The sequence below is a fragment of the Lepidothrix coronata genome, unplaced genomic scaffold, assembly GCF_001604755.1.
Source record: "Lepidothrix coronata isolate B3197 unplaced genomic scaffold, Lepidothrix_coronata-1.0 Scaffold0, whole genome shotgun sequence".
NCBI classification, from domain to species: domain Eukaryota; kingdom Metazoa; phylum Chordata; class Aves; order Passeriformes; family Pipridae; genus Lepidothrix; species Lepidothrix coronata.
In genome coordinates, this window is record NW_016690180.1 from 11291247 (window position 1) to 11299513 (window position 8267).

An 8267-nucleotide genomic window follows, 5' to 3' on the forward strand; every position below is an offset into this window, starting at 1 on the left:
GCTAGATGGAGTATATATTGACTTTAGTGAGGATTTGACATGTCAGAAGAAGGTAAAAAACCTGCACTTCTCTCAGGGTTTTCAAATGATATAACATGCAGCTATAGCCACGAACTGGAGGTTCAGACTAGATATTATGTAAAATATTTTCATTAGGAGAGTAGTGCAGCACTGGAAGATGTTGTCTGGGCAGACAGTGGAGTCTCAGTCCCTGGATGCTTCGAGGACTTGACCAAAGTCCCAGCTGACCTGATCAACCAGCATTGGTGGTAGTTCCACTTCCAGAAAGAGGCTGGAGTTGATGACTCTGTGACTATGTACTTGCCACTGACCTTCAAGAAGCGCTTCAGCAAAGCCAGCAATGAACTACTCTGAGCACAACGCCTTTATTACTTCAGGTGGCATAGTGCAGACACGCATCATGACTCTTGTTCAGACTTAAGCCCTTCCTATTGCAATTGTGACATTCCTGGCTCAGCTTCAGCAGCACTTTTTGTGGGGGTAAGAACTGCTGAAGTTCAGTGTGTTGGACTGCAATCCACACGACAGGTAAGCCAAGAAAGGAGTTTAAGGCTCCCTCTTCCGTCTAACCGTTTATTGTCTGCAGCATCAAAGAGAAAGTGGGCTTGCTGAAGTTATCTGCGTCATCAAGTTCATGCCATCCCCCTCGTGCGGGTTTGCAGGAAAGGGCAAGGCTAGGTGGAGCATTGATCCCTGCCCAGCTCCTGCCACTCCCTCCCTGGGCACTGTGCCTGCACCAGCACACAGCACACAGCACATGCCACTGTGTCCAGCCCTCCACAGCCAGAGGCGACCCAAAGATTGAGTGAAACTCAGCGCCCAAATGTGCTTTGTAGGTTGTTTGGGCAACATCATTCCTCTTGCTGGGGGAAAGCTGTGAAGCAACAATGCAGCAAACAGGAAATGAGTCACCACTTTTCTGCACACTTCTCAGGCAATATTTGTGCTACAGCAAATACACCATTTAATTTTGCCCTGGAAAGTACTTATAAAATTAACAACAAAGAAACACTATTTTATGTTTTTACCTTTGAAGAGCTACAAATGTCTTTTTGCCCAGATATTGCCTGCATTGAGTTGTTTACTGCAACAGTGTCTTATTCTTCACTGACTAGCTTTCCTTACAAATCCTGCCAAGCACGAATTAGGTCAACCTAAGCGGCAATATGAAAGGTAATTAGCCAAAAACTTTCTTAATTAGTGCTGTTATTCAGGGTGGGGAGAGCTTAGCTCACAGCAAATTGGGGCAGGGCACTTTGGTAGAGAGAGAGTCTTTCTAAAGAAAGGTGGATCTAACACTGGATTCCTGCCCGATATATGTAGAAATTTCGATTGCTGTGTTTTGTGACCAGAGTGAGAACTGTAATTTGTGCCTGTAGGGTGCTCTGCATAGCACTACTAGACTGCAGTAAAACAACAAAACCCAAACTAATCCTTCTTATGGACCTTCTTCTTCATCTAAATAGATAATTTCAGGTTTTCAGGCAATCTGTATCAGTCGCAGAAGTGTTGGGAAGAGATTGTTTCCCTCCTCCCTGAGGCACCAAAAGTGCATTGGTGCCTCTGCACAGCTGCTCCTGTTGGACTGCCTGACCAGGGCCTGGCATCCTTAATTCGGTGGCTCTATTTCTGGGGTCTTGTTCAGGACCCCACTTTGTAGGGGATACAAAAGACAGATCAATATGGTTTCCAGCGAGCAAGCTCCTGTAACAGTGCATTTGATATTATTGGCATCTTAACTCTCGGACAAGCCTGGGACTAAAGGGGCAAGATTAAGTTAGTTTGAAGATAGTCAATTCGCAAGAAACTTGTGCTAGCCCTCATCCAAGCAGTATTTGGATGAAGAGAGATTTCTACTTTTTGTCATCAAGCAACTTTCACATTCTCTCACCTCTCCCCTCCTGTCAGTATAAAACACTGACCAATTTTGCTAAAATAAAAGAAAAAACAGTATCCCAGCTTTTCATTTCTGCTACTTGCTCAGTTTTTACTACCCTTACAATCCATCTCCCATCTGGAGGGAATAAAATGATTTGCATTTTTCCACGTACAAATGCTGCTAGGTATTTGATGACAAGTTACTGATTAATAATTCTGATTAATATATAATACACTGATGACAATCTTCTGGAATAAGCAGCTAAATATCATATTAGTGGGCGTAGACTGTAATACAAACATACAAGTGCAAATATGGAAAAAATATGCAAGGGTACAACCAACAAAGCTCCAAAAATCAATGATTTTTGCACTGGCTATGTATGAACCAACTCATTTCTAAAAGCAGTCTAGCTGTGTTCAGGTAGTATTGTGCTCAAGATAATAAAAATGTTCGGTGGACATTGTTTTTTAGGTAAGTGAAAAATATTTTATGGAAAATACTACACAGTTCTGCAAAAGTAGGCTGTTCTATGAATACTTACATTAAAATTGCATCCTTACTTCTCATTTTAACATTTTTTCATTTTATTATGTAGGCATAAAAGCATCAAAATAGATCTAAAGTGATATTTCTCCTGCAGTTTTATATCTGATTATTAAGTTATGTAGTCATGGTGCTTAAGTGAACTTGGCAGTGCTGGGCTAATGGTTGGATTTGGTGATCTTTAGGGTCTTTTTCAATCTAAATGATTCTATGATTCTACTTTTGTCTTTACAGAAATGCTTAAATGCCTGCTTAAACAGACTTGCCATCTAACTCCAATCATGAGTGAATATTTCACAGAGAACCAAACCTACTTTGAACATTGGCTATGAAGCAGTTTTGTGCTCACAGTATACACATTTTCCCCTTTATGTAAATCTACCTATCATTTGCATCAAATCTCTGGTAATGCTGTTAAAACAAAGTATATCATATGCTTAGAGACATAGAGCTTCAGTGCTTATGTTGACAGCCTTTCTATATGAGTTTAAAAATCAATCCTTCCTCAAACTGAGGATTAGCCAGCAACACAATAGTGATCAGTTTTGTAATATGTGAAATATGTGTCAAATCTAGTAACTAAAGTCTGCCTAAACAAAAGAATGTGTTCAAAAAGATTAGTGGATTATTGCAGGCTCACACAGTCCGATGCCATTTTTCGTGCTCCTTGGACACCTTTTAATATGTCTCAGCTGCTGCAAGTCAACACGTGCTCTTTAAGCATGGAAAATAATGCAGGAGTTTAGGAGACCTGTGCTGATGCTTTGAATGAGAAGGCTATTTGGTGAACTGGAGACATAAAAGGCTTTTCTTTTTCATCAGAAGAATTTTCTACAAAGGCTAGAAGAGATCTCGTGCTTCAGTTAATAAATACTTGGTTAATACATATCATCCCCATATAGCTCTTGACTGCAGCAGGCTTAACCAGCAGATGATGATGCACTCTCACAGTTTCTTGTCAGTCACTGTACATGCTGCTCTTCAGTCAGATTTGCGTTAGCAGCTACTGCCAGAGGGACAAGACGCTTATCAGGGCACACAGCTCGCAGCAGCATAGATAGTACTGGTGAGGGTGCACACCCTCAGCCAGGAAAAAAGAAGGGTTTGAAAGGTTAGGCTAGCGAACACATGGACCAAATGATCACTGATTATTATAAAATTCATCAAATTTGCTCTTTTGTACTGGAGACCAGTGGAATTACACTGCTCCTGCCTTACGATGTGTAGGTAGTGCTATTTGCACAGCATCTTCAATAGCCTGATTTTATATACTTGGAAAAGTGGATCAATAAGCTTCTAAATGATGGCAGCTATCTACTCAGTGTGATATCATCACCCACAACACACTCAGATGCTGAGATAATGATGCTTTTGACAAGAGGCTTTAAAGGTTTGAGTTAAAATGGTACAGTCTGCCCTTGATGATTCACCTACATATCTAATTTTGGGAATTCTGTGTGTAATGTTGTGACTATTAACAAATTATTGCAATTAAACTTGAATTCTTCTTTGAAACAGGTTTCTGAGGACTAATGGTACACACTTTGCAGAAGTTAATACTTCCTTAGCAGTGAAGAAATTCTCAGCTTTCTCATTGCCAAGGCACATCTTTATGTACAACTTTAATGGAAAGTGTGCCCTGCTTAAACTTTTCACAAAGCATCCAAAATAGTTGCTCAGATATCATTTTCCCTCTTACTCTAGAACTGCAAGTCAAACATCCTAAAATGTTAATGCTTTCAAAGCCCCTAGTGCTGTTTCAAGAAAAATTCAGGGATGTTTATCATGAACTACAATACACAAAACTTCTGTTTATGCTGCATGCCAGTTTCACAGTTCAAGGGACAGCTCTGCCAGGCGACATCTAGTATCATATACTAATATTATATTGCTCATAAACAACATGTTGTCTTCTTAAGTACAAAGGGAATAAATAGTTCCTTAGCAGAAGTGACAACACAGCTGTTGCCAAGAAGGTTCATACTTGTCTGTAACATTGCAGTAAGTTCTCACTAGTCATAGCATTTCTGTGAAACTGCACAGGGCAGATATCGAACTTGTAAACATTTTAGTGCATAAGATGAACCCCTGTGTGGTATCACTCAGGGACTGAAACAGATGCAATCCCACAAAGCCAGATTTGGATCTGTTTTCCTAGCCACATTTTGCTCTTTTTCCATATTCTGTGTACTACTGTAGGTAGCTGACATGCAGGTAAGTTGTCATTAATTTATCTTAAAACTTCAGCATCTGAATGTTTTGGAGACAACCTGCAGAAAGCCTGCAGAAGTCCTTTGAAGTTAATCTAGATCTAAAAACCATTACTGTTGCACCTTTAGTTTCAGCTACTGCAAATCACTATTGCATCAGCTGATTGTGGGAATATTTTGTTTTCTTTCTACTCACAAGCAATTTGTCAAACATTAGATTTGTTTAAATATTGTTTAAAGTTTATTTTAAATATTGCTTTCCACATTATCATTTATTAAGATTTGAAGGGAAATATGGCCACTTCTGCCAATTCAAGAACGGACAGGTTGTAAGACAGTCTAGTCTGATGCTATCAAGTTCCTGCAAATCATTGATTGATTGTCAGCTTTCACGCTTTCTATAAGCCACTTTGTAAAAATTAAACTTCTGAAAATGTGTTTTTCTTAGTTTGCCACAATATTTTTGAATCTTGACTTCAATGTCAATTTTTAAGATTTTTCCTCTGTCTCTCATAGATGACTGAGGCTGTGGGCATATCTCTTTGCTTGTGACTTCTGCTGTGGGACACTGCAGTGTCCAACAGGTACTGTTGCACAGTCTTTCAGTTGTGCAGTGAATGAACAGAACACATTTCTGATACACCTATGCAGCACAACCTCCTCAAGTATGCAGCCAGGTTTACACAGTTGAAAACAATGAGGCATTTACAGTTTTTTTTCTTTTCATCTCCCTGCTCCAAAGTCTAGTAAGAGGGAACAGTGCCGTTAGGTTCTAATGACAGACCCTCTAATCATATTGGCCAGCTAATTATTGATTAGATAGGAAAGCAGACCCTATGAGACATATGGGGGTGATCAGCTGTTGTCACATCCCAGGCAGATGCTGCCCAGTGTGTGTGCTGAGTTATCACCTTCTTTAATTCTCCTCTTCTTTGTAAATCAGTTACTTTGAGCACTGAGGAGGACATGACATCATTAACTGATGAAATGCTGGCCTTTCCTGTTTTGAAATGTCTCAGAAAAATGCATGAGGATGGGTACTACCTTGATCCTGGGAATGCGGAGACTCCTCTCTTCCAGTGAGCATCTTCAAGCACTTTGAAGGGGCCACCACTTCCCTGGACTGCAACTGTGTTCTGATGGACCCTAGGGAAGGAGCAGCCCCAGGTTTTGGTGAGCCACCTGTGAGGCAGCATGCACTCTTCTCGTGGTCACAGAGGAAGATTTGCTGCAGCTGGAAGGACAAATAAGGCAAAAGATAGCCAGTCACCTCCTCTTGGCATGGTGTCTCATGAGCTCAGAGCTCAGTTCCTGCTAATTTTTCATGGCTGATGGGAAGCAGACGCTCTGCTGCAGCAAGAGATGGCCAAGCTGGCTGCTCATTGAGGTGGCTCCTTCAGCACAATCCCTGCAGATGAAGTGAGGTGTGTTTACACCTGGGCAGCCAGTATCACAGAAGAGATGTGGACAGGGGCAAATACGTTATCATTCCCAGATGCAAACTAGTCTGTAATTCCAAATGGAAAACAGTCATCCCTATCTGAAAGCTATGAACTTTGCACTTTTTTTCTACACCCTTTTTTTTCTTTGAAATACTCACCATTTTTTTTGTAGATATTTTTCTATTAAAAGTTTAATTTGTTGAAATACAATTTTCCATCAGAAGTAATAAATGATGAATATGTCCTTATCAGTGTTTTTAAAAACTGCATAAACCCAAATAAAACATTCCTTGTGATATTAGTGGGCTAATGCAATATGTTATAAAGGTCGTATTTATAAAAGGATGTTCTATACTGCATAGTCTCCGTGTTGGAAATTAGCCCAAGTCAACTCCTGCTACAGTAATCTTTCCTTACCCTTTGTGCTCCCCGACTTCTGCAGTGCACTGACTGTCAATAAATGGTCATATTCCCTCAAGTGGCACTATCCATGCTGGAAAAGTATCTGCTCTACAAGTCATGCTCTTTGATTTCTGTTGATACCACAGGAAAAAGGCTTTAGCAGGCAAAACTCTGGATGAAGTACATTTTTTTTTCCTGGACATGAGCCACATAATGAAGCCATTAATTGGTAGACTGCCATTGGAGGGAGAGCCCAAACCTAGTTTGCTCAGAAGCCACCTGCAAACATAAGGTGGAATTAAAACAATATATTGTGAAATAAGGTGATACTAAAACAATATATTGTGAAAAGTTTTTGACTCTTTCCCTCTTCAAATGCAAACCATACTAATTACAGGAGGTACAGAGAAGTAAAATTATAGCTGCTACCCTAATTATCTGGAGTCTCTATTTTGTGTTAGGATGAAGCTTTAGGAGTGCTTACTATCTGTTTGATTTCATTAATGAGACTTCATAAATTATAAGCCAGTAAAGAATGCAGATGGGAATGATTTCAGGCTTAGTATGAGAATTTTATTGCTGACTATCAAAGACCTTCTTCTAAAATGCTAATTTTTTAGACATAGTCCTTTGATCACTGCGGATAGTGAGTATTAACCAAATAAAATTCTGACATAGTTTTTATGGTTCTAAATGGGAAGTGAAAAGTAGTCTGCCAAATTTTAATTGTTCATTTGGGCTGTACTGCTATCACTTTGCCAATCTCAAAATCTGATTTTAGAGAATATCCTTCTTAAGAAGAATAATATATTTCTGGAGACTGAGTGCCTGAGTATCACTGGCTTGAGAGCACAAGGATTCCTCACTTCTGAGAGCTAAATTAATACTCCCACTGAGTGCTGCAGCAAGTTGCAGTGCTGGATGTATTTTGGAGGCAAGACTGGACACAGATTAGCTGGAAGTTGGGATGATGTGGACTCGCAAATTCCTCTAACAAGCTGATGGCAAGGCTGTGGCATTCCTCCAGCTTTCACAGTGCTGTTTAGGTTGCAAAAATGAGGCCACCACAACAACCCATGCCACTAAGCTGTGGCCGCTATGAACCTTGCAAACACCTCCTTTTGACACTCAAATCATGCAGCCAGTCAAGTTATGATTTACCTGAAAAAAAAAAAGCACGAAACAGTTAGGAGGGAAAGGAAACACCCTTGTCTTCTGTCTAATAATCCTCTGAAAGGGAACCATAACTTAACACCAAAGTATTAAGAAGCCTTTTTGATTAGGTACTAGGGAAAAATAATATACCCTGGAGGAAAAACATCACAAGAGAGAAAAATACCACTTTCCACCTCCATTTTCTTAGGGGCCGGTCATGAATGTTTACCTTGCTCAGGTGTTTATTTTACTGTAACATGAACTCTACACTAAAGCTGAAACCATTGTGAGAAAATGTTTGTAGAATACTTTTAACATGGACTTTCAGATAGGAATCAAGGTACCCTGAGGGGGAAAATGCTCATTCATTTCATAAATATTAGGATTTTTTAAGCAGCCTTCTGTATAAAGTTCTGATAAAACACTTCTGTGAGCATATTTATGTGGATTTCTCCTGTCCCTTTTAAACCTCAGTTATAAGTTTTTAACCTCCTTCAGATGGTTTAAGGAATAAAAAACTTTGCAAATACGTAAACTTATATATAGTCCTGACTATACATCCATACATCAGCTCTTCATACATCAGCCTTTCCTTGTTAACAAAGGGAAACT